The sequence below is a fragment of the Melozone crissalis genome, unplaced genomic scaffold, assembly GCF_028551555.1.
Source record: "Melozone crissalis strain CALT ecotype California unplaced genomic scaffold, PUWL_Pcris_2 ptg000008l_1, whole genome shotgun sequence".
NCBI lineage: Eukaryota > Metazoa > Chordata > Aves > Passeriformes > Passerellidae > Melozone > Melozone crissalis.
Genome location: NW_026535786.1, coordinates 7,465,387 through 7,492,399, shown reverse-complemented (window position 1 = coordinate 7,492,399; position 27,013 = coordinate 7,465,387). Strand labels below are relative to the sequence as shown.

At 39.6% G+C, this 27,013-nt stretch overlaps 1 protein-coding gene across 3 annotated transcripts in view; it reads left to right on the top strand.

Moving 5' to 3' along the window:
* DLG2 (discs large MAGUK scaffold protein 2) overlaps positions 1–27,013 on the top strand; it is a 983,561-nt gene that overhangs the window by 20,841 nt on the left and 935,707 nt on the right. The window lies entirely within an intron of this gene.

Sequence of the window (27,013 nt, the reverse complement as noted above, 5' to 3'; positions counted from 1 at the left end):
CTTGCTGAGATAAAAAAGGGAAATCATGAAAGAGAGTAATAATAGTCATCTGGATGTGTTAGAGCAGCCAAAAGTTTCTCATTCCAGTTCTGTTCTTTAGGAAACTTAATAAATTTTAATAATGCAGTACATAGTTTAGTACAATTTGTTTGGAGAAACCTCTGCTACATATTTGTCTACCCTTCATTTCATTAAGAAAAGTGCATGATTCCAGAGCTTAGAGGGTGGTTCTGTGGAATGAGAATGGATAAAAGAGGTTTATGTCAGGGTTGTTTGGGGCTTTTTTTGTAGATACATCTCCATAAAACATCATTTTGTTTCTAGTAGGAATTAAAGTGCCACAAATAACTGTAATCATCTTATGCAGTATTAGGTAAAAACTAATCTCCATAGGTTTTTCTAAAATTCGGATAAACCCAATCTGCACTCAGTGACGTATTTCCTGTGGACTTTGAAACCATGTCTCATGTTTTTTCTCATGCTTGCGTAACTTTGCCTGAATTTTAAAATTCCATATTTCTAATTAAAATATGCATCACCTTTTTTTTTTTTTTACATGTTATTGTACCATTTTTTCAAAATAGGGCAGATGTTCTGAAACTGCTCATCTTAAAAATTGCTGTAGCAAGCATTACTGTTAGAGAATTTACTCATCATCTGTGTCACAGGCAGCACTTGGAGACTTAGGATACAGTGTTACATTTCCAGTAGGCTGGTTTTTTTAGACTCTGTTCCTCATCCAGCTCACTTTTAAATAAACCTTGTTATAACAATCCTTTTTAAGAGTGATCATGTCTTAAACCAAGTCAAAAAGGAACTCAGATGATTTTTCTGCGATCTCATATTACTCTTCTGTTCAAAGATTGTATAAATGGAAGTATAATTCAAAAATATTACATTAGTCTCCAAAATTCCAGAGATCTAGTTAAATCTTGCATTATTCCATGTTACTGGAAGGTGCCTAGGACAGATTGAATATATAAAGAGGACACTTCAGAGATCCAAAGCAAGTTTCCCTTTAGTTTAATTATTTTAGGACATATGTATCTATTAAAAATAGTGTATTCCTTGAGAAATGCAAGTATTTATTATAGCTAGCATGAAGTGAGCTAAGAGCTTGATTTCCTATGGTTTTGTCTTGCTTTGATTGACCTCAGTGTCTACAAAGTTGTGAGCTGGGACTGACATTTCTTTTGCACTGAGGGCCATGGTTAAATTTCTGGATAGTTTAGATATGAAAAAAACTGGAGAGGAACCTATCATAGGGGTAATGATGGAATGTTGGAACATGTCACTGTCATAAAAAGAAAACTAAGAATAAAAAATGAGAAAGATTTAGATAGGCATAGCCAGGTATGTCAACTAAGAATAATGATGAAAAATGGCCCCCACATTACATAGGCTTTAATGCTGTGAAGAATAATTATACTGTTGACCATATCATGGGGAGAAGAAAATATAGGGGATTAGTGGTAAGCCTAGGGCAAGGAATTTGTTTAGGCCTGTTGTGTTTAAGGAGAAAGTTTTTAATGAAATTTGAGAAGAGGGGGAAGGAGATGGGTCAGGACTGGGGAATATAGATGTATGAGAAGCAGGGCACAAGATGAGAATAGCAGACCTGCATCACAATCCTTGGCTGGAGATGGGGCCTGTACCAAGTAGTGTGAACAAGAGTTTGAGAGGCCAGAAAATGCAAAAAATAGAGTGCTGGTCATACATGGTAGTGCTGAGATTTGCACAAAAGGCATAGGAATAAGCTATTCAATACTGAAGGTTATTACTGTCTGCTCCTGTGATCTGTCTTTAAGAAACAATGCTATCATATTTTCAGGCTTTTCTTCACAACCACCAAGACCCCTTTTGTACTTTTTTCTTTGAGCAGACATTTAACATTCATAGCACCACAGAAAACAAGGCAATGTCTAATTCCACAGGGTTCCTGAAAAAGCTGCTAGTATTGAGGAAATGCAAGTGGAGAACTTGTTTGACAGTCACCTTTCTGAGGTGAGGCGATGGTGACTGTCAGCACTACCCATCTTTCTCAGTCCCTAGGAGGAAGCATGTCTCAATACTCAGTGCTGTGTCAGTGTTTTAGGCACCAGAAGGACATGAAATGAATTGCTGTGCTGGGAAACCTCAACAGGAAAGCACAACTGGGTGTTGCCTATTCATACTTGCCAGGCTTGCTCTCAGTAGATGGTTTTTGTCCCACTCGTGTGTTCGGTGTGCTCAACTACTTGCAGTGCTCCTGGATGTAAGGTCACTTGTCTCCTATGTCATTTCTCTCTAGACTTACTCTCAGTGAGCTGGTTTCTGATCATGTCAGGCTGTTTCACCCACAGTAACAGCATGGATTCCTCAGGTGTTAACCCAATGTAGCCAAGCCTGTGTCCAGCCCAGGGATATTAGTCAATCCTCTTGCTGGGGGCCTGCATCCATGGTTCATGAAGTCAAAGAATAAAACCCCTGTTGATTTTGCTTGCTTGTCATCTTGTTGGGGTGATTCTCTGAGATTTATATTCAGACCTTCCCTGACTGAGAAATAGATTCTTCTATAGCTGTGTCTAAAAATATTGAAATCCTCCCTGACTATTAAAAATGTTGAGAAGCAAAAGAAATGTGCAAAACCTCTTCAGTGCTGTCACATTTGAGAGATGCTCAAATGACATCTCTGACAATGGGGAAGCCTGTTATTACTCTGCACAGAGTCCTACTTTCCCAAACTGGCATCTTTCTTTGTTGCAGCATAAATTACAGCAGAACTGAAATTTAAATTCAAGGGCAGCTTTTGTTTTGCCTGAAGACAGCTGCAGCTGCTTTTATTCTTGAAGTCCAATTCTCTTAGTAAGCAAATTCTGTGCTCTCTCTCAAAAGAGCTAAAGGTAGTGCTCAGTCTTTGGGATGGTTTGAAGCTGTGTGATTTTTCTTTTCTGTGAGCTGGGAGCTGGATTGCAGCCAGCTGGAGGAACTAACCCCTGCAATTCTCCAGTGAAAGTCTGGTCAGAAGGAGTGGACCACTTGTTAAAAAGAAAAAAGGCAGATCTATTGTAAGTGGTTTCTAGTGGATTTTGGCCCACTGCTGCTTTTGCCTCCATGGCAAGGCAATTTTTCCTGCGTTGTTATAATTTCTCTCAATCTCTTACAATTCCTCCCAACCCATGGTGCCTGTGGATCCTTTAGAGGAAATAAGGCCTCTTTGCTTCTCTCAGGTTGCACTGACAGTGGGCAGAGGGTCCAAATTTAACTGGTGAGAGCTGACAGGTGGATGCATGTGGAGAAAGATGAACAGACATCGTGTTGCTATAGAGGAATTGGAGTGAAGACACCCAGAGAGGGGAGTTTCACAGACTGACAGAATGGCTCAGGTTGGAATGGACCACTGGTATCCTGAGTGGAGATCCCCTAGCCCAGCCTGCCTGCCTAAGCACATCTCTCAGAGTTGTGCTCAGATGGCTTTTGCATATCTCCAGGGGAGGAGACCATAGCCTCTCTGGGCAGCCTTTGTGTTTCATTGAAGTCTGAAATGTTTCCTAGGTTTTCTTAGTTGAGTCTGTGATGGGGTGTAGGGGGATAGAATATAAGAAAATAAAGATGGGGTAAGATTGCTTTCTACAGTAAGGAGCTGCAGCTGGGCCAATTATCAAAGATCAGGAACAGGCCTGACTTTACCAGGCCACAGCTGTTACCAATGAGAAGAAGAGTGCTATAAAAGAGTGAGGTGGCCCCTTGAGAGGGGAGGTGGAGTCAGTGGCTGCTTTGTGAAGAAGAAAGAGTCAGTGCTCTGAGGAGTTGCCCACGAGAAACACCAAGAAGGTCGGAAACTTTTGTGATAAGGAGACAACAGTATGGAACCCCTGCAGTAAGATGACAACAATGGGGGAACTGAAATATTTCTCAGAATTGCTTTAGTTTTTGGGGCTTACTGGGTGTTAATGTGATGTTCTTACTGGTTAGAGGAGCAAAGAAAGCCAGGGCATTGTGCCCCCTGTTCTTGCTGGCCAGCCTGGTGATGTGAGTAGCCAGTGTCTTAATATTAAAGCCATTTCCCACCTTGAGGAAAGATGTGTGCCCAGAGGTGGGAATCTTGTATGTGTACCCTAAATCAGTTTTTATTTGAAAGAATTGAAATATTAAAAGCTTGTGAATTACCAGGAAAGACCTCAACCCAAAACCTTAGCTCTGCTACCTCTTGCATTTATGGGAGTGAATGCTGATGAGCTCTGATAAACAGAAGATCCCAGCCCAGGTCTGTGCCTGGATTCTCAGCCTAGCTGAGTACAAGAAGAAACCGATTACAGCACTGATACAACCTGGCTAATACATAATCACTTGTAATCCTAATGCAACCCTCTGCTTCTGTTTTGCTGCCTTTTAACCCATGAATGAGAACATTTACATTTCAGACAAAGAATTTGGAACCTTTGGGGACTTTTTGATTAGAAATGCAAAAGCAATTAGCAATAAACCATTTTTAATATGAGCTATGTGCTAAGTGTTTAGGTTGTTGGTTTTCTATATCCAGCAAGAAATAAAAGCTGGTTTTTGTTTCTGTAGGGTTTGGTTTTTTGGTGTTTTTATTTTATTTTTTTAAGTGCCTCTTGGTCATGTGGATTCTGTGTATAATTAGAATTATTAAAATGCAGTTGCAGCAGCTGTCACTGCGTGGCTGCTGTCCCAATGTGAAGCTTTTCTTTCTCTTTGCATTAAATAGGGATAGCCCTTTATTGTTGGTTTGTGATGAGAACTAGAGACTAATTATTAAGAGATTCATTTAGATAATTTGGTTTTATTTTGAATAATGCAGTTTCCTTTTCATGCTGACAGAATATAAAAGAACAATGGGATAGATGATTTTCCTTTGGTGCTGAAGAAAGAAAGACTGGATTTATATCTTGCTAATGTAGTTTGTACATCTACTAATAAAATGGAAGAAAATAATCTGGAGCAAGCTGTTCCATCACTAATCCCAATGTTTATTTTTGTCTCTAAAATAGCAGAGCTGTTCTCTCTTGCTGATGTTTTGGTCTGCAGAGTTATTTTAGGCTAGACTGTGATGTGACTTTTGTTTGGTGACTATAACTTTTTAAGAAATTGCATGATAATTTTAAAATCATTTAGCCTTGGAATTTTAGCCTTGAAGAGTGTTATACCTTATGTTTCTCTAAGCTGTTATAAATGAGCCAAGTTTGTTGCCTAGTGCCACCACTGTGGATCTTTTGGAATCTCAGTACTCTTTTTACTTTACCCTGTGTTTCCAGTGTGTTGTGGGAGTCTGTGAAAAATACTGATGGGAGTGATTTAAGTGCAATTGAGCAAGTGGGATTGAGCACTGAACAGTAAGATGCATCAAAGTAAACTGCCTAATCTTAGATACACATACCTGTATATATCTGTGAATATCTATGTCTATATACAGAGTACTTACATGAGTTCATCTATACATATTGTTGGCAGGTAACAATGGATATTTATCTCAAACTTCTGCTGTAGTTTGTTCAGGTATTATTCTCTGCTTAGGGGCTCTGTTGAGTATTAAAGAGTGTCTTGACAAGAAATGCTGCAGACTGTGTTGCTCATTCCTGTTGTATGTTGATTCTGTCATGAGGTCTGTTTTCTATGTTTGTCTTCTGCCACCCTGATGTGCCTCAGATAATTAGGTGCTCTTTGCAAAGAAGACTGAATTTATGTCTTTAATTTGCTCTTTCCTATCTTCATTTTGAAATCACAGTTGTGTGGCGTTGAATATCTGTTGATACAGGTGATTAGGGCACCACTGCATAAGACCCCAGACTATAGAAAGAGAAAATAGTTTTTATAATAATTATCATTACATGTTCTTATGTCATTTTGTGTTATGCAGAATGTTTGGAAATACCACATCTTATGTGAAGAGAATTAGGTAAGTGATCAGAGGGCAGTGTTGTAACTAAACCAGTTTTGGTGAACTGAGTTCAATTCCTGTGCCTACACTTAGTGTGATAATTCTTATTTATTTGACCTCAGACTTGTTTTCTTCAAAAATCCTGCTTCATTCAGTGTGCAGAAGGGGCAGGACTCAGCTCATGAGCAAGTATTTAATTCATTGCTTTCCTATCATTATTTACTCTGTGAGAGGTGGTACTGAAGCCCTGAGAAATAAAAGTAAAAATATCTTCCTCTTTTTGAGGCCTGATTGGAGACACTTCTGACCTGATACATCACCACTTCTCATATCTGACCACAGCTCCAGCTGCAACAGGCAGTGTCACCATTCCAGCAAGACTGTCTCAGTGTCTCATTTTGGGTACTTAAAACATGAGGATCATCTGATGGGTGATCACTTTGGAAAACTACTGTGTATGTGACTTTCTGACCTCAGTGAGACTATCAGTAGGAGTCAGGGGTAGGATTTAATTCCCAGGGTGTCATTTAATGCTCTTAAGCTAAAGAACCCTCAAGAAATCTTCTTATTGCTCTCAGCCTTTCAGCTCCTCAGATAAATGATGCAAAGTTGCTCAGGCAGCTTTCCCAGAGCAGGCCCACTCTGTGTGCTAAATCAAGTGTCAGCAGAGGGACAAGTGATGTGTGTCCATACACCTAAAGTGTGACACTTTCTAACTTTGAAAGTACCTTGGCAACCTTATCAGTGTTTTGGAGTTAATTTTTCATAGTGATTTCCTGGACTTTAAGGATAGCAAAGGCAGCTTCTTTTCACAATTTCCATTGTGTGATGGTATTAACAACACGTTTGAAAGCAAGGTCAAAACTGTTGGACACTTCCACATGAACCTTTGCTACCTGAGCTTTTAGAGATGCTGATGCTACCAAAGTACTGCTTCCTTTCTCTTAGATCTGATTTTTATCCCAATAGTTAGATGGTTTAGATAAACTAGATGATTTCTACTGCAAAGCAAATGGAGTATCTTTCTAAGCAGATAGTAATTAGACAGCAGGAGAAATCCAACCTAATTGCAGTGAGACAGAGGGATAGATACAGGGTCAAAATGTTTAGTGGCTATTTTCTTCCCAATTTTGTATTTTCTTGACTTGTTTTTGATCTTCAGTGTTGAACTGAAATGTAACTTTATTCTTTTTCTTCTTTAGCCCCTGAAACCAAAAGGCTGTTCTGTTCTTATTCTCATTATAATTTCATACCCAGCCTGCCTTTTGAGGATTTAAAAGTAAGTTTTGGTGTAGTAGACTGCCTTTCTCACACTCATTTAGTTGTGTTTAACATGTAACAATTAATTTTTGTTTTAAGTTTTGTAAATGCAATGTGGAAGACTAAAAATACAGTTTGGAAAAAGTATCTTTGAACTCTATTAAAAGTTGAAGTAGCCTAACCCTTCCTATAAGTAAAGTTTAGAGTGACATCTTGTGGTTACACTGATTTCAAATGTGTATATCTGTTAGCATTATTTTATTTTGTCCACAGTAAGTGTGGTGTTTTCTGTTTCAAAATGTTCTGGATTGCTCACCAGAAGTTTGTCATGATTTCCATTAAAGCTTTTGGGAGATCAGAGAAAACATTTGCTATGTGTCAGGGCCTTGTAAGTATAGTTCGTCTTTTACTGCATAAAGTTCATCCCATGTGCCTGTGAGTTTCCAGTGTTTTGAACTGCAATTTAAGGTGTTTTAATGCTCTTGCAGCCTTTTGGAATTTCTCAAGAAGTTTCAGTTAGCCATAATGCCAAAGCAAGTGAGAGCACAACATCTCTCAGCAACATGTTTGTGCCAGTTCATTAGCTGTCCAAAGATTTCCTTAGGTTTAGGGGAAGTTGAACATGTCCAGGAAGCTGGCATGGAGGCCAAGCCCATTTCAGATCCATACTGCAGCAGTGTGTGTGTGTTTCCTATGGATCAGCCTCCAAAGTGTTGGGTTGTCTAAATGCACCACCACCAAACCATATCCAAGAGCCTAGAAGGTGCTCAGACTACAGTTTTGTGCAGTTTATCTTAATGAAATACAAACCTTTTCAATGCCAGGTGGAGATACAGAGGACTTATGTGCCAGAAGCTTAAAGGACCTGAGGAAATGTGAGATTTGCTTTCACTTTTGGGAAGCCCTCTGCAGAGATGCAGGAATGCCTCTGCAGAGGGTTTTGGTTGGAGGCAGCAATGTATTGCCTGGTTCAGTCTCTCAAATTAACCATACAAAGGTCTTTTCCCCTTCCTCAGCATTGAAGAGGAGAAAGATGGTGATAATCTGCTAGGTCAATTTTTAACTATATAAAATGTTCATGTTGCCATGGAGCCCATCTGGCAGATTGAATACCTGATTGTAAAATTAACTGTTCAATAAAAGGCACTTGATCTCTCTAAGAAATAAATTCTGCTTAGGAGAATGGATTCATTAATGCATCTCAAACAGTCCCTCTAGCACTGCTCCATGGCACATCACTGATAACATGTGGCCCCAGGTCTGCTTTCAAGTCTTTTGATGTGAGAGGCTGGATTCAGGAAAGGATTCTGTGATTGTGGAACTCGGGTTTTTGTTGGAGGTACTTTGGTCACGTGAGGATGCCAGCACTGATTGATGTCATGTGCTGGCAATGTTAAGGATTTTTAGTTGGGTAGTAAAGCACACATGGAGCGTAAAATCCAAGAAGCTCAGTTCAATGATCCTAAAAGAGCCATCTGGTGACCTCATTTATTAATTTGATGAAAAAACAAAGATGTGACGTTTTCAATTAAGATGAATGTTTGACTGCCCTGCCAGAATTGGTTTTGGTGGATAAGTAAGTACAAGTTAAACTGTTAATATAATCCTTATACTGAGGCTGGAAATGCTGATGTAGAGCAAGTCATTTGGAGGGCCTCTGAGAGGGCTATCCTGTAAAAATGATGTTTGAAGTACACAAAAAATGCTTAAATGACATATTTACAGGGATAATTCCAGAGATTTCCTTGGTAAAGTGCCTCCACCCATTCTAACAGAGACTATTTAAATAGCAAAGAAATGTGTAGATGGTTAGGTATCAAACTAATGCTGGTCTTATTTAAATGCCTTCTCCTTTTGTCACAGAAAGCAATGAGTGGTGATGATGTTTCACAGGAAGAGAAAGCTGTCTGCTCTGTTTCATTTCTGTTGCACAGATAGTGATATCCTTGTTACCCTTTTTAAATGGCTGCTTGGTGGATTTTGTCCTGTTATGAATCATAATCTTCTCTAATAATTTTTTTCTGCCCAAGAAAGAATTTGGCTCTTCATGCTGAGAAGCTGGATACTAAGTAGGTTTTGCAATTGAAGACTGTAAAGAGGTTTCCCCGTAATGCAGGACGTGAGGCTGAGATGACACTGTGCAAATCACAGGGTTTTTTTTTTTCAAATTGTGACTTTCATGTGGTGAATTCCTTGCACTGGCAGCAGATAAGCCATTGATGCAGCCACCAACAGAAGTAGGGCAGAAACCCTATGCCAGCTGATGACCCTGGATGCTGAGTGTGGTACCCTGTGGTGGAATGTGTTGAAAATAAGAGCTACTCAGTTAGACAGTGTTTGGTGGTGGAATAGCTCTTTGAGGGCTTACTTATTGAATCCTCTGAAATCTAAACAGCTTCTCATAACCTCTTTCAGCAGCATAAAGCCAAAATCTTATTGTGCTGTGATCACTGAAGTCATTTCTCTCATTTTTTCAGAGTAAAAAGAAGATTCTAAAAATTCTGGCCCTGATTTTGTGCCAGAGTTCACGTCACTACAGTTCAGAGCTGACCTGCTGCCTGCAAAGTCCTCCAGTATTATTAAAAGCTACAGCAAATTTAAATTTGAAGTGGAGGTGACTGAAGAACAAAATTACCTGCAGAGTTTGGAGGCTGTTACTTTAAGTAATTGCTATTCACCTGTGTAATTCCCCATGGGCTGCCTTTTGGATTAAGTATTCCTTACTTCTTCTCTAAACCTCTTGTTTAATATTCATATGTGTCGTTCAGCTGCTGCTGCATCCTGTCCAAGCATAAAAAGGGGAATGCATTTCAGTAGCAAACCAAGTGATGCTTAAATATAGCCCTTGCTTATTTCAAAGTAGCAGTATGGGAGTTCATGAATATTTATCAATGCACTAAAGTCCAAGAATGAGAAGCACTATGGTTGTGCAAAGGCATAGCTTGTTTATTTCAAACTCTTACCTGGTCATTTTGACCATTTACTAAATGGACTTGAGAGCAAGCACACAAAACTTGCTATAATGCTGACTTGATTTCTTTTCTTTAAATGGGAGCAGAATCAGGACACACTTTCCAACCATACAATAATTGCAGAAATGTAGGTGCTCTACTTAACCTGAGAAAAAAGCTCTTCCCTTAATTAGCTGCCTGGCATTTTGCAATAGATGGTACTATAAAAAGGTTGTAATAACAGAGTGTGATATAGAAAGACCTTGTTAGATTTTATTACATTTTCTGCTTGGTAATTTATTGCGATTAGAAAACCTAATTCTTTTGCTTATCTTGTAATTATAGCAGGGTGTTTATAAGCAGAAGTTCCAGCTGCTTTTCTGTATAGTCTCATTAGATTTGAAGTTAGAAAGCTTTTTAGACTGTTAGTTTTTGCTCATTAGACAGGGTGCATAAAGCATTCTGAAATGCATGTGTTATGTGAGGTTAACATTATATTTTGAGAGTTGCTACATGAATTTCCAGGAAGGATAATGAATCTCATAGATTTAGATGGTCTTCAGAGGAAGGCCTCTTTATTTTGAAAACCACCTTTTTAAAATCCTCTTCTGGAATAGGGAGGTAACTAATTTTCCCCATTCCATCAAAAAAGCAGTTTTAGGTGTCTGTGTGTACAGTGCTCCCTATCCCTGCATCTGGCTATGGTTTAGTGTCTCCATTTGACACCTGGGAGTGTCTGGTGACAATGTCCATGTCTGCATAACACAAAAGCCTCCTGAGGAGTCCCATCCTTGTGTGTGGTGCCTGGCTGACCATGGCTCTTCTGGGACATTTTTATGGATTGCAAAACCCAGCTGATCTGAACAAAAGCTTTAGTGACTGACCCAAGACCTCACAGAACACTTGTGACTGAACACTGGGCTTAACTAAGGAATCTAAAACTTACATCATTTCATGAGATCATCCTGATTTAGACTGTCAGGCTCAAGTTATAATGGAAAGCATTGTCTGATTTCATAGTCTTGGAGCAAATTGAAGGCAGTCAAAGGCCTGTTCTTACTCAGTTTTGTTATCATTACTGTGAAAGATGGGATAGGATATCTAGCTAGAGCAAAAGTGGGCCACAAAATGGCAGGCAGAACGTTTGCAAATAGGAGCAGACATTGAGCTATTACTGGTGTTAAAACTATTAATACTAACATGTCTCTGTATGTTGCATTGTTCATGATAAATTATTAGTTTTACAAATCTGTTAATTATTGGAAATTATTTTTCTTACAGTTTTGACAAATGCATGTCTGTTGGAGGGTGGAACTGCCATCTGTGAGACTTTTCACTGGCAGTCTTGTTTTAGGAGGTACTTGCTCATAACATGAAATGTGAGTGATTATGCTGGAACAAACCAGCTTAATGAACTCTGATGCAATAAGATCATTATTTTCATGAGAATATGAACTCAAACCTGGGTATTTTATTTATGTTCTACTAAACTTGCTGTTTTTCTGACCCTTTGTGAGTTGAGACTCCACTGATTTTATTTGTTCCCAGTCCTTAGTGCCTCTCTGGAGAGGAATTTTATATAAGGCCATGGAGTAATAGGACAAGGGCTTTTAACTGAAAGAGGGCATGTTGAACCACAGAATACGCTGAGTTGGAATGGGCCCGTCAGGACCATCAAGTCCATCTCCTGGCCCTGCATGGGACTGTCGCCAAGAGTCACACCATGGGCCTGAGAGCATTGTCCAAATGCTTCTTGAACTCTGTCAGGCTGGTGCTGTGACCACTGCCCTGGGGAGCCTGCTCCAGTGTCCAAGCACCCTCTGGGTGAAGAGGCACTTCCTACTATCCAACCTGAACCTCTCCTGACACAACAGTAGGCCATGCCTTCTGGTCCTGTCACTGTCACCAGAGGGAAGAGATCAGTTCCTGCTCCTCCTCTTCCCCTCATGAGGAAGTCAGAGGCTGCACGAGGTCTCCCCTCAGTCTCCTCCAGGCTGAACAGACCAAGTGTCCCCAGCCACTCCTCATAAGGCTTCCTCTGAAGGCCCTTCAGCATCTTTGTTGCCCTCCTTTGGATGCTCTCTGATAGTTTAATATCTTCCTTATATTGTGATGAACAAAATGGCACAAATTATTCAAGGTTAGATTATATATATGAAACAAATTATTTACTGTGAGGGTAACTGTAACAGGTTACCCAGAGAAGTTTTGGGTGTTCCATCCCTGGGAGTATCCATGGTTAGGCTGAATGGGGCTTTGAACACCTTGGTTTAATGAGAGGTGGTTTTGCTCATAGCAGTAGGGTTGAATTAGATGATCTTTAAAGTCCCTTCCGACCCAAACCAATCTGTGAGCTGAGCTAGAAGCAGGGAAAAGCTTAGATAACTGTAACCAACACTTGTGTGTTATTCACAGGCCCAAAAAGCCGAGTGTGAGATTGAAGCCACATAATTTGTACCACAGATGGGTTAGCTGTTAAAATATAACCCTAAATATAAGGGTAGATCTCTTTAGGCAATAGAAAGAGATGGTGCCATTGAAAGCAGGAGATCCTGTTTGAGCTGAGGTGGCCTGGTTAGACCAGCTAAATTCTAAGAATTCAGTCCGATCAGAACAATAAAAAAGAGCAAATGTATAAGAATAATGAAAACAGTTGTTGCTTTGAAACATGCTCTAACATGTTTCTGGATTGAGCTAGCTTTGTTTCTGAGAGACCTTTGTTTTTCAGAACAGACAGTCCTGCAGGAGAACGAACCTTTTTTAGTCAGGACATTATATCTAGTTGTGCAATGGATGTTTTGATACCAGTTTCAGTATCATTTGCCTAAGGAGTCTGAGCTGGAGACATATAAAGCACCATGCCAAGAAAACCTGTCCTGTGTGTGGTGCAAATGTGGCATGTCAGAGGGAAGGAGAAGATTGCGCAAAAGCTGTGTTGGTGATTCCTGGTGATTAGGTGAGGTGTATGGGTGACAGCATAAGAATCCCAGTTGACACTCCACACAAATTAAAATACATACATCTTTCATAAACTGCTTGTCTGGGACTATAAAAGTTGCTAGAGTAACCTAAAGGCAGGACTGTAAATATTGGATAAGTACATCCAGTACTTTAATGAGATAAAGTAACTGCCAGGGCTCTTGGGAAGGTAAGGGACAAGCACTCTTTGTTCAGCTTTGCAAAATGCATTATTTATCATGTAGGGCTTTGTGGCTTGGGAATTACTACCAAGCCCCAGCTTCCCATTGGAGTGCCTTTGTGTTATCTCTTGTGTCATTCGTGACCTTTTCTGTCAAGATAATTTCTTCCTTTTAAGATTTTGGTCAAATAAGAAAAATCAATCAAACAAGTTAGTAAATTTATACAAGAGATTTTGAATTGGCTATCTTCTTTACTTCACTACATTTTCAGCTTTGGCCTCTGCAGTTAAGATGAAAGGGTGATATTTGTGCCTTTTTGGGGGACTTGCCTCTTTTTTGATGTATTTCTCCTTAGCCTAGGATGTGAACTGTCTCTTGAAGTACCAGAGTGCTGAGGGCTTTGCTTCAGCATTTGCTTACAGAGCTTGGCGTAGCATTAGGATATAAGGTGAAGGTTCCTGTTATAAGGCTGTGCTCTATCTGTAGCCTGTTTTTTGGCAAGTTGTCTTTCCTTTCACTAAAGAAAGGCCTAAGAAATGAACTGTAATGGCAGTTTGTCAAACACCAGATTTGTGATTGTAGCTTTGGGTGTACCCAATTTTGGGTATTGGTTGTCGTTTGGTGAGGAGATGGATCTCTGGAGAAATGGGACGGGGTTATGAGGTACAGTACAGTAATAATGTTGTGCCAGGTGCATTTTGCATTTAAATGAGGAGTTGACATTAAATTGAGACAATCCTAAGGTACTGGAGGATGTCTAGGCAAAGAAAAGGACCAGTGCCTTGAACTTTTGCAAAGCAATGTGGGTGATAAGTAAAGGATTAGAGAGGAAGACAGAGGATAGCTAGGGCATCTATACACAGTCCTCAATGGGATAAATGCATAAATCCTGATTGGATTACAAATTTGAATAGACAGATACCTTCTAATAAGAATTGTGTTACATGGTTACACTAGGTTTTTGAGATAACCTGTGCTGGCAAAGTGATCTCATCCAGCATCTCTTTTAAGGATAAATACAAGAACTGCAGGATTTCTCAGTGCAGATTCATATTCTGCAAGATTTGCACTCAAAAAAATCAGATGTGAAAGTTTTTGGAAGGACCTTCCTTGGAACAGGACTTGTTTTAGTGTGTAAGGGAAATACATGCTAAACTGTGCCAAAGGTTTGCAGATACGGATGTTCCCGAATAGAAGTCTCTTCACAGAACTCAAAAGCATTTTTGTAGGATTGTGATTCATTCAAATTCAACTTCCTCCAGTGTCTTCAGTGCCAGTCCTCATCATGTGTTTGAAAAAACAGTAGTATAAAAATAGTCATGATAAAAAGGAAACCATTATACTTTGACATAGTTGCTCTGCCAGACATCATCTTTTTGCTGCAAGAAAGCCTCAGAGAATATTACAATTCTTCTTCATTGCTTTCTCTGGAAGTCAGTGGACATGAGAAGTGTGGTAGTTGCATATCTCAAACCCGCTGCTCATGATTTATTGCTATATACCAAAACTGTGCCACAAACTGCAATGCTTTTTCCCAAACCAAAAGATATTTGACAAGTGCTTGGTGAAGAAGAAAGTTTTGAGGAGTCCTTCACAAAACAATATATTTACAATAATTCCCAGCTAATTTTTTTTTTTTTTTTTTTTTTTTTGCTTGGAAGTACAGTTTCCATAGTGCTGTGAAAAGACCTAAAGAATTTGCTGTTTACATGCTATGTCTTTAAGGCTCTCAATGGCATCAGGAGTGAATTCCAAACCTCTTGGGTGTGACTGCACAGCTGAGGGTGACTCTTTCTGAACTGGATAATGCCCTCATAAAGCAGCATCCAGTAAAGTGTTCAGATCTCATGTGGAAGCAATATACACAAGTGCTGGGACTCAACAGATGGCTCACAAATGCAGAAGAAGCTGCAGTCAGCAAATTCTTAGTAGTTTGCTCCAAGTGTGGTTACATGACAAAGTTACTGCAAGGCAAGCAGGAGTATGGATTTCCAGCAAGTTTATGAACTTCCCATGTGCACACTTACTGTCCAACAAAGCACTCTGAAAGAATGTACTGACAGCTGAAATCTAGTTGGAAGTGTCTTTATTAGTGAACTAACCTGGGAACTCACATATTTCCACATGGGAAACTCAATCATCTGCATGTAAAATAGTTTGAATGGTTTCTGACAAGGTTTTGGCCCATGTGACCAGCATTCTTTCTAACCATTCACAGCCCAGGGATCATCTCCATAAATCAGTGTACATGGCTGCTCTGTTCTGGAGGCTAAGAGAATTTTAAAGTAAGAATCCAAGCTCAGCTCTAGAAGGTGATTCCAAGTGTGTGTAGTTGACATGGCAGAGCTTGTGCACTTTGGGTATTGGGTAGCATCTCACAGGCACTGTCAGAATGTGCCTTCAGACTCTTCTTCAGACATTGCAGGTTGTCCCCTTTAATCTTATGGACGTGCATCATCTTTTGTCTAGCCTAAATAATATGCCTGATAGCAGTCACTCAACACCTTGTTCTTGTGGCTAAATTTGACTTTACCACATCCAGGCAGATCCAGTGGCTTCTATAGTCTCTGGGGACAAATATATTGTCTGTGAAGAGCCCTGGTTAGCTGCTAGTTAATGCATAAAAAATAAGGCTCATAGAGTTCATGAAGACAGAAACCTTTGCAAAGTTCTTAATCATCTTTCCAAAGGAATGATGGTTAACAGTCTAGAGTGAAGCCTTCACATAGCCCAGGAAGGCAGCAGTGTTCTGGGATGCATCAGAAGCAGCATGACCAACAGGGCAAGAGAGGTTTTTCTCCTGCTCTATTCTGCTTTGGTGAGAGCCCACCTGGAGTGCTGCATCCCTCTCTGGGATCCTCAGCACAGGAAAAACATGAACCTGTTACAGCAGGTCCAGAGGAGAGTCATGAAAATGATCACAAGGATGGAACACCTCTCCAGTTAAGGAAGACTGAGGGAGTTGGAGCTGTTGGACCTGGAGAAGAGAAAGCTTCAGGAAGACCATTGTGACTTTTTAATATTTGAAGGAGCTTATAAGAAGGATGGGGACAGACTTTTTAGTAAGACCTGTGGCAATAGGTTAAGTAGGAATGGTTTTCAGGTAAAGGGGGTCGATTTAGATAGATAAAAGGCAAATTATTTTTTATAATGAGGGTGGTGAGGCACTGGCACAGATTGCCCAGAGAGGTGGTAGCTGCCCCACCCCTGAAAACATTCAGGGTCAAGTTAAATGTGACTCTGAGCAAACTGATCTAGTGGAAGATATCCCTGATCATTGTGGGGAGGTTGGCCTAGATGGCCTCTCAAAATCCTTTCCAGCCCAAGTGATTCTGTGATATATTGGCCATATTCACCATGAGGAGAGCTCTTTGTATTTCTCTGGTTTAATCCCCTGAGCTTGTGCAAACCCCTCTATCCCTGTCAATCCAGTGGTGAATAATTTTAACAGCCTTTGTTCTTTTCTGATCAAAGGCTGTAGGTCCTGGCAGCAGCAGCAGATCTTTACACATGGAACCTCATCTTGACTAAAGCTTCTTCTACATCACCACTTCAATATCACAGAAATCTTCATTTGGCCTAACAATCAAATCTCTCCTGACTGCATTATCTCCAGCTCATTTATCCAAGAAGCATCAATTATTTCTATTAAACACAAATCTTTTCAATGGGGATTTTCTCCATACTGTGCTAAACTTCAGCATTTTACAAATAATTTAAGTGCCCTGTACTATTTTGATGCTCTTTCCTCTGTTTATTTGCTCTGTTGAAACCAAGCATGAAAACTGCCTTTTTCACAGCATCTGCACCACTAGAAAACTCAAATTATTTGAAGGAAGTAAAATCTTCCCATCCCAAACAGCAGTAAAAGTCCACTTTGTCACAGCAATATCTGAATGATGAATGTTCAAGGGCAAAGCTTTGATTAATGACAGCTGCAGTTTGGATTTCACTAATGGTGATTTTGTATCTCCTTCCAGACAGCTGCACACTTACTGCAAGTATCTAACTAGACATATTTATTATGCTAGTTTGGTTAAATAGTTGTATAAATGAAGCATATGGATACTTGTATAATTTGCATCTGCAGTGTGTGACTCTTATGTGAAGTAGGCTTCTCGGAGAAGAGTATCCATCCTCCTGTTGAGATAGTCCTATTTTATTAAATTAAGGAGGTCTCTGATTAGGTTCCATAGAAAGGAAATACCAGTCTGTTAAAGGTCCTGGGGAGTGAAGGGATGCAGTTATTTTCTATTCAAAAGCACATTAGTACACTGAAAGTTGCCCAGTAATTTCAGCTGCCTTGCCAATATCTTTAGTAAAAAATCAGCAAATTTGGGGTGAGCATAGTGAACTGTAAAGCAAGTATACTGCCTTCTATTAAGTGTTCTCTTTTTTATAAATGTGAAAGACTAGTCAGCAGTTGTGCTGATGGAGTTGTTGTGCAGGATTGCAACTGTAAATAGGATATTGAGACAACTGGATGGGAGTAAAGCTGAGGTGAGACTGCTAAAATGACTGGTTTCACCTGTAAGTTGTTACTGTAATGCAATTAAAGTGGTGGTTGTGCAGTGATTGTTGGAAACTTATATTTTGCAAGCAAAGCTGTAGAGAAGCCATCAATATGATCCATAACACAAATTCTGGCTATTTTATTGTACAGATGTAATTTCAGCTTTAAGTTGTGTTACATGAAGTAAAGTGTGTCTTCCTCCACTTTATACCCAGGCATCTCCTGCAAAATACCAACTTTCATCTCCATTTCTATTACTCTCCTCTAGCAATTTCTTTAAATGTTAGGTTTTTGAAGCTATCCATTTGTAAACTATTTGTTATTTTATACACAAGAAAGAAAGTAATATAATAAGGTTGATTATACACATTGGCAGATACTAAACAGACTTCAGGCCCTTGATGTGCTACATTGCCTGAGCAAGGATTCCAGCCTTTCTTGGCCTGTCCATGCTTGTCTCCTCCTTACCCTAGGTGTTCCCCCCACCACGTACTGTTGCCTGCAGCACAAATCTTGATTTACCTTGAGGAAACAGGACAAGAGTCTCACCACGCAGAAGGAGCCTCCCATCAGTTGTTTTGTGATTGTAATCAGCAGTGTTGCAATGCAGAGAGAGATGCACAGGCCAATTTATGGCTTCAGAATTAATTTCTCTAGTGAGTTGTTACTAGTAGGTAAGGTGCAAAAAGCACATGCTCAAAACACTCATTTTTTTTGTTTCGGGACTGCAGTCATGGGGATAGTAAAATCCTACAAGGTGGTGCTAGAGTTTTACACATCACTGCAACAAACAGGATTTTGAGCTAGAAAAACCACCCTACTCCCACATCCCCAGCAGATTCCAAATTAGTGTTAATTCTCTCTTTTTCCTTCATGTACTATTAAGTGCATTCTCTTCACAAGCTAATAAACCATAGTGGGTGATAGTGTCTAAAATGAAAGTATGTTAAGAAATATTTTACTTCCTATTGTTTATTATTCTTTGTGCACCAGACACTGTGCTCCTTAGGACAAGTAATTAATGCAGGTGATGTGGTTTTTCGGGGAGTTACTCTTGAAGGGATGGTTTGTACCATACAAATTTATTTTTTTCTTGCTTGACAAGGGCTGGGAACAGCGAGTAAGAGTTGTCACCAGGTGGCGCCATTAACCTAAGTTATGTTCCAGTGCGGTGAATGCAATGAAGTTTGTGTTCAAAAGGAATTTAGTAGAGGGATTGCTCTTTTCACCTTCCTTCAAAGTAAACACACAGTACAGAGAATAGGCCAAATACTTCTGTTCACTGGCACATTTTAGATTATTTCATGCATTTGCAATGCTTTAATGTGGTGAAGATTCTTCCCTGCTTTGTGGATGGTAAGTAAAATGCATACTTACATTTCTCCAGAAAACCCGTGCCTGCTTAAGAATTTTGCAATATAATTCATATCTTATCCATCCAATCCATCTTATCCATATCACATCCAAAAGCAAAATTTCCCCTATTGAAATCCCAGAACAAGACCAGGGAATTCTCAGATGAATGAAATGAATATACTCATGTCAAAATATTGCTTAAATGTTTTAAGACTATTATTCTATGAAGCTAAGCAATAGAAAATCGATTTTCCTTACTTACAGTGAGAGGCAGCATGGGCAGTGCAGGAGAGATGAGGAGCCCCATCCCTGGCTGCTGTTCACAAGTGGTGCTGCTAGTGCCGACCCCCTCTGCATCAGAACTGCTTGTGCTGCTTCTTGGCACTCACAGGGTGGTGTAGCTGTCCTCTGAAGCAAGGAACAAAACTTTTCCCCTTGCAGACATTTAAATAACTTGAGTTGAAAAGTTAGAGTTTGTTTTGAAAGGGTCAGGTTGCTTTTTAAATGGCTTTCAGTGAATTTTATCAGCTTGATCCTACAATGGTAAACATCATGGTGTTTTTTCTGAGCAGTGATATTAACCTAATGGCAGGAGACTAGGCTGGCCCTTGGGAAACAGCAAATTCTTGTCTTCTGATCAGGTATTAAAGAAATGCAGACCATCAACCAGTTCTTTCTGCATAAGCTGGAATATTTAAAGTCAGCAGTGTTTTAGCTAGCAACTGTGGGATCCTTCAAAGTGTAGTTGTAGGGTGCAGGTTGTAGTTCCTCCTTAGCTCATAAAAGTAAGCAGGAAACCAGAGATTTATACTTTAAAGGATTATTTCATTAAATTTTTATTAGAGTGAAACCATGAAATGGATCTTGTCCATGTGAACTGTGAATTGTTAGGTCACATCAAAGCAATAGGTTGATTGTACTGGGCCATATGCTCCCATTTCAGTGATTCCAAGGGCGTTACTGGGTAGCATTTTATAGTGCTAAACTGCAAGTCATGCTGTAATTTAAGCTATACATATTTTATGTGGTTTTTTTACCTTTACTTGCTTCTCTGGTCAGCTGTGAAGGTCACTTATTATGCAGTCTCTGTGTCAGTGTCCAGTCCTTGTGTTGAACAGAGGCAGTGGAGTCTGTCCTTGGGGATACTAAAACCCTGAGTGGACTCAGCTCTGAGGAACTTGATCTAATTACCCCTGCTTGAGCAGGGAGGTTGGAGTAGGTGTTTTCCAGAACTGCCTTCCAATCCCTGCCACTCTGGCTCTGTGTCTAGCAGAAGAAAGGTCTTGGCAAACAGAACTTTGGAATTTCTCTAATTAAGCCTGTGAAGTGTCCTGTGTGGAAACTGCAGAATTGTTCTCAGGTAGACTCCTTGCTTGTAAAGATAAGAGCAATATTCAGAGCATTTGGAAAGAACAATTCTTAATGAGATTTACATTTTGCCGCAGTTTTTTACTGATGTTTACCCATTACAATGCAACAGACACTTAAATTCCAATTTGTCTTTATCACCTAGCAAAGCAGAAAATGTGCATGTGAATCTTTCTACCAGGTGCTGATCAGCCATGGAATTTTTTTTTTTTTTTTTGTGTTAGTTAATTAGTTGGTTAGGGTTAGAAGGTAGAATGATTCAGCAACACAATAGCTTAAAGAAAAGTGCCAGTAAGGATCTGGCAAAAATATTGTCAGTTCTAAACCATCCTCTGTGTACACTCAAACCTTTTAAAGTTTCAGTGTGCTGACTCAGTGGGCATTTTACATAGCAGCAATAGCAGTATTATTGCAACCATGGTCTAAGGAAGAAAGGGATGCATGGCTTATAGGGAAAACAAGAGCAGCCAAGTAGGGTAGTTTTTGACAAAAGAGGGTATTGCCTGGAAGAGTGTCTCCCTGATGTTGATTTTATTGTTGGTTTATGTAATAAAAGGCAAATGGAAACAGTGACATTATCAAATGCATCTGTGGTCCAAAAAATTTTATCTTTTTTCAATGTTTGAAGGATCCAAATGGGGTATCAGGAATATTATTCCTGAGTCATGATAGGAGTTGTTTGTTTTCCTGTTTCTCTCACTTTTAAATGGGGACATGGATGTGGCAGCAAAAAGAAAATAAATCTGATATGTAGGTATCTTTATCTAGGATGCTGCTTTCAGTAGAATCCTCAGCACTACAAAGCCTGTTATCATGACATAACATAAATCCTAAATTCCTTGGTGTCATAAAACACTAGTAATACTTCAAACCATTTCTTTTCACTATTTTCCTTGGGGATATAATTTTTGTATTTCTCCACATTATTTCACATTTCTGGTTAAAATTGCTTTGCCTTTTTTTTTCCCTTCATTTTTCATCTTCTGTGGTCAGTAGCAAGCCATTGATTTTGTACAGGCATCATCTGGATTTCCAGCAAGTACTGCAGGGACCCAAATGTTTTCTTGGGTGTGATACTGCAGGCAGCTGGCTGTGCTTATAACTGATTCTGTTCCTGACAGCTTTAAATAATTGCTGTTTGCTTGCCTGCAAGCCTTCACTGAAACTGAAATTCTTGCACAAGCCCAGATACATCAGGAAAAATGTGGGCAAAGCATATGAAGAAAGCAATTTATCCATCACTGACAGTCTAGCAGCACATAACAATCTTTCAGTGGCTGGTCAATGGTGAACAGGGGCAGTTTCATAATGTGAGGTTTGGGGTCAGAATGTCTATAGGTCCTGTAGACCTCCTATTTGTTTTTCAGAAGTACATCTGCACTCATATAGACAACTGATGAATAGTTTGTATTTCTTTTTCTGTTAGAAGTTTGCATTCAGGTTATTATTTATACAATGCTCATCTAAAGTGTAGCAGAACTGACAGGTGAAACTTTTTGTGAGTGATTTTTCTTCCTAATTTCTTTTTTAAATGAAATGACAATAGCTAAAATTATTTATAAATGACATTCATATTTGGCAAGGACTGCTGACTGAAAAATAATCATGGAATATATCAGATTGGAAGGGACACATAAGGCTTGTATTCCAACACCCTGCTTCTCCAAGACTACCTAAAATAAACTGTTTGACTAGGGGCAGCATCCAGACATTCTTTGAACTCTGACAGGCTTGGTACTTTGGTCATAGAATCACAGAATGCTGAGGGTTTGAAAAGGACCTTAAAGGCCATCTAGTTCCAACACCCCCTGCCATGGGCAGAGACAACTTCTACTAGACCAGAGATTGCTCAAGGCCTTATCCAAACTGGGTTGGAACTCTACAGCCTCCCTGGCCAACCTGTTCCAGTGCCTTGCCACCCTCACAGTAAAAAACTTCCTCCTATTATCTAAACCTTAATTTTTCCCTGTTTCAGTTTCTTTTCTGGATACTTATGAGAAAACATGAAGGCATTTTAGATATTTCTCTGGACTAGGCAGTAGCTGGCTATTAGTTCCTTATTTGGGGGAATGGAGATTCATGTATCCACTTGTTTTCAGTGCATGGTACCGACCAAGCTACCAAGTGACTGGCACAGGTTTCCATTCTGGCTGTGCTCTGAAATTTGACATTTCAATCATCTCCTCCTCTCTAGGTTAATTAATCCAATTTAACTGAATTCTGTCAACTGCTCTACTCTTTCTCCAAGTAAAGCAATGTGTAGCAATGCCCAAGTCGTGCTTGCATACCACGTTTTCTGGAATAGGTGTAAACTTGTATATTTTTCAGTTTTGTTTTACTGGCTATGCATCAGATACCCAAGAACTTTCTGGAAGTACACACTCATAAAATTTTCACAGGAATCTCTGTGATTCTAATATCATTGGCTTGTACTGAGTCTTGATTAAGTCTTAAATCAAGCTCACAAAGGATGCGGATCACCCAAATGACAGTGAAATAATTTTTCCATGGCTACAGCTAAAGGAGCTTATACTATAATGTTAGGAGAGAGGGACAGCGTGGCAGAGGCAAACTCTAAAGACGACACATAGAAAGGCAGGCATAGTGGTGTTTGGACATGTTTTTATAAGATCCAAATAAATTTAGGCTTATGAATATGCCCAAGAGCTGTATCTTTCTCATGGCAGTTAATAATTAGTTTGAGTGTTGGAAAATGAAATTCTAACTCTGTAGCACACAACTATTTTCACTGTAGTTGGGAAGCACTGACTGTGCACTGAGGGGACAGTGCAAAGTCAGTCTCTGCTCTGCTGCTGTTCCTTTTACACCTGAAAACTGTGTCATGGGGAACCCCTGGAGCTTGTTCTTCAGAAAACTACTCTGAATTAGATTCCTCCCTGTGCCACCAGACATCCTTTCAAGCAAGGAAAATATTCTGCTGTCCTTGAACTGTTAACCTGTGAGATGGAAGAGCCAGCTCAGTGTGTTTGCCTAAGTCTGCTTCTCAAGAGTCAGGGGCTGTTTGCTGACCTCCTGGCCAGGACAACTGCTTCTTATCTGCTCTTGACCTTATTTGTTCTCTTTTACTTGCAGCTCTGCTACAACTGAAATTTTCCATGAGTTTAGCTCTGAATCACCTGAATACACAAACCTTTCTAGTCATAGTTCGCAGGGAAGGTCAACACTGTAACTGAAAATAAATGAATTTGGCATAGGTGGCTGTGTCTCTGCTGTGCTGCCCAGGTGGGAGTCAAGGGTGTGTGAGCATATTCATTAAAAGAGGTTCCTCCCCAAAATGAATTTGTTGGTGAAACCCTAACTATGATGCTATGCTTCTTCCCATGTAGCTAGCAAGTGGGTAATTCTGTAGAAGCTTGCTAACAACAGTCACATCTGTACAGCTGTGGATGCTTCCTATGCCTAATGTTTATTTGATTGCTTTTTTTCCTCAGACTTGTCTTCCCCTGTACATCTATTTGGGAAACTTGGACCTATCAAATGGGGGGGGGGGGGGGGAATTTCTCTGGGGTTAGTTAGTTCTAACGTTCAAGATATCATTTGGAAATGTGTCATCTAAGTGTCTTTGTTTGCAAACAACCTGTCTTTAGCTGAAAAATGAGTTTCATGGAGAAAGCTAGAGAATTAACATGGAAAAGCAGAATAGAAAAATTCTGGAAAATAAGAAGCAGTATTGCTCTTCTTTTCATTACTCTTGTCTGCTTCTGGGAATTAGATTAAGTGAACCTAAAAGACAGGAAAGGAGGAAAAAAAAGACATCCAAAATTCATACTTACATTAACAGAACAATACCCTGAAAGGGAAATCATGCCAAAAGTTGCATCTGTGCCTTTTGCAAGATGGTGATAAAAAAGCAAAAGAAATCTCTCCATTTTCAAGATGGCTTCAAAAAGAAAGAAACCAGACATGGAACTACCTCCCACACTTCACTGCCAGCGGCTCATGCATGTGATGTCCTTGGATACCCAAAAGATTAGCCAGTCTCATCCACCTGGCCCATGTCACAGGGATCAAGGACATTTCTCCATCTGCAAACTTAAGCTCATGGTAAGTATATCTTTTTACTAAGTTGCACAGAATTTTCTTAATAAACAGTGTTACTGCTTTTTATTTTGTAATGACACTGAAGCACAGTTGTCTGCCAATTGTCATGAATTTATTAAATGAAGGAGAGGCTCTAATACAGTGTAAGAAAGATAGCTTTGTGCAGGCTATTATGAAGTACAAGAGTTAATATTCCTTTCTTTTCTTTTTCAGCTCTCTGAAAGTGAAGAGAACAAATTGAATGTTAGAGTCTGAGAAGACTAATAGGGACATCTCATTCTTGATGGGGGCAACAGTCCTCTCATGTGGCAATGCATTATGAGCAACAAGAAGGTATCCTTTAAAATTACTTTTTGTTCTCAGTATGAACAGACAGAACACATGCCATGGGAAATTTGCATCCACTTTTTATTTTCATAGATTCAGAGTCTATTAAAAAATCACACAAAAAGCAAAAAAATGCAGATTTAATCTGCGATTTGGTGATCTCATATATTCACCAATCTTGAAGTTTTTTCTGCTGTACTTTTATTGATTTAATCAAATGGCAGTTTTTATAGGGCCAGAGCATTTTCCTTCTCTGTTGAGGTGCAAGATCTTTTCCTTCGAATTACTAAATCTCAGTTACAGTTCATTTACAGCAGAAGTCCAGAAATTGGATCAAGTTTCAGCCTCTCAGTGGTCATTGACTCAGGACCAGATTGAGCAGAGAATAAGGTCACATTTTGATTGGAAAGGCATCTGATTGTCAGCTTGCAACCTGTGAAAGAGAAGTCAAGGACCTAAAACCAAATATGTGCTTTGCACTTGACTGGTGTGAAATTCATGTTTGAGTTTTGGTCTGGTTTCACAGACATTAAATGAGAGTCTACATTTGTGGTGGCATGTAGTCAAAATTCCTCTTGGCCAGCTGGATACTACATGTCTTTCTTGAATTCAGAGAATTATTACACTGGATCATTAAACTTCTAATTTAATGTTCATTATACCTGAAGAAATTATTTTCCTCTCTTGGTGCTGTGTCCTTTTCTGTTTTTCTTGCTACAAGTTTAATAACTACCAAACCTTATCTTCCTCTTAAGAAGAAACAACTGCTTTTAATCTAACAGAAAATGCGTGTTCTTGAGAAATCAATGATTCTGTCATCCTACACATGCTGCTATCAACACTGAAAATAAAGCTTGGTCTCATTTGGATTCTGAATTACTAAAGGTGTGGGACATCAAAATGTTTTCCCTAGAGGCCAAAGAAGGTGGAACTTTGGTCTCTTCTTGTTGACTTCTCACAAGATTCTCTGTGGCCAGGAAGCTGTTGTCCTTGAGATGTCTGTATTGACACTTATCTACAAGTTGCTTATCCAGTTATCCAGCAACTGTTTCTTAAATTCTTTTCTGAAGTGTAAGGCTGGCATTTTCTGGATGTACCTCCATGTAGGCACATCTCCATCTTTACTGGCTTCCCAGCTGAATTTCTGCTCAAAGTGAGTTGATAGAGGTGAGTGTGAATCAAGTACACAGCTGGGCACTCCTCATACTCTTCTGTATTTCCAAACATAGCTGACTGTCATTGTGGAGGGACTTCACTGCTCTTTGTAGAGGATTTAGCCTGTGCAAGAGAAGGGTCACATTGTGAGTAATCAAACAAAACCATCTGTGTGCAATGGGAAGAGTGACATAAAGATTTCAGTGGCTCATCCAGGCTTTGCTAGAAAGTCATGGGAGTTTGGAAGGAGTCTTGAAATGGGACTGAGATACATGATGAGGAGGCTTGTGATGCAAAGAGTCTATAGGGACAGTATTACAAAGTTCATGTAAGACTCTTTTGTTTTAGCTGTGCTCTGTTACTGTCTTTTTACAAGTCAAAGAGCCTTCCTGCTTCCAATATAATTTTAAGATAAGTACTTGTTTATTTCCTATAGCACTGAAGATATCCCAGTGCCTCAGGCTACATACTGGGGAGAAGAATGCTCTTGTGTAATGTGAAAATAAAACTAGTTACTTAAGACCAAATGGACTATATAGAAATGTCATTTGCAAACAGAGGTGAAGAAATGAAAACCAGACTTCCTCGTCTTATACCTAGATTAAATCAGAGAGGTCTCTGTCTGCCTTTATCTTGCAGAGAGGCTCTAAATGCTTTCCTGATGCACACCTTCTGAGGAATTCTTTTATCTGTGCATGTCTTACATTACAGGTTTTTGTGCATCAAAGGGAGCCTATTCCTGGCAGAAAGCATTAACTGATCTTTAGCAAGTCCCTCAAAGGATCTGAATGGGCCTAATCTTTACCCTCAACACATGTACTTCTTTCCTCCTCGTATGCATTCAATATATTTCAGCCGTTTAGCAAAAATGAGGAGTCTTAATGTCTTAGACCAAGCATTAATCTCCTGCAGTACACTGGCTGTTCAGTAGCTCCTTGACTTAATGAATAGTACCTTCTCTCTGATTGAGTGTTTCCATCCATGTAAGCAAATATTTTAT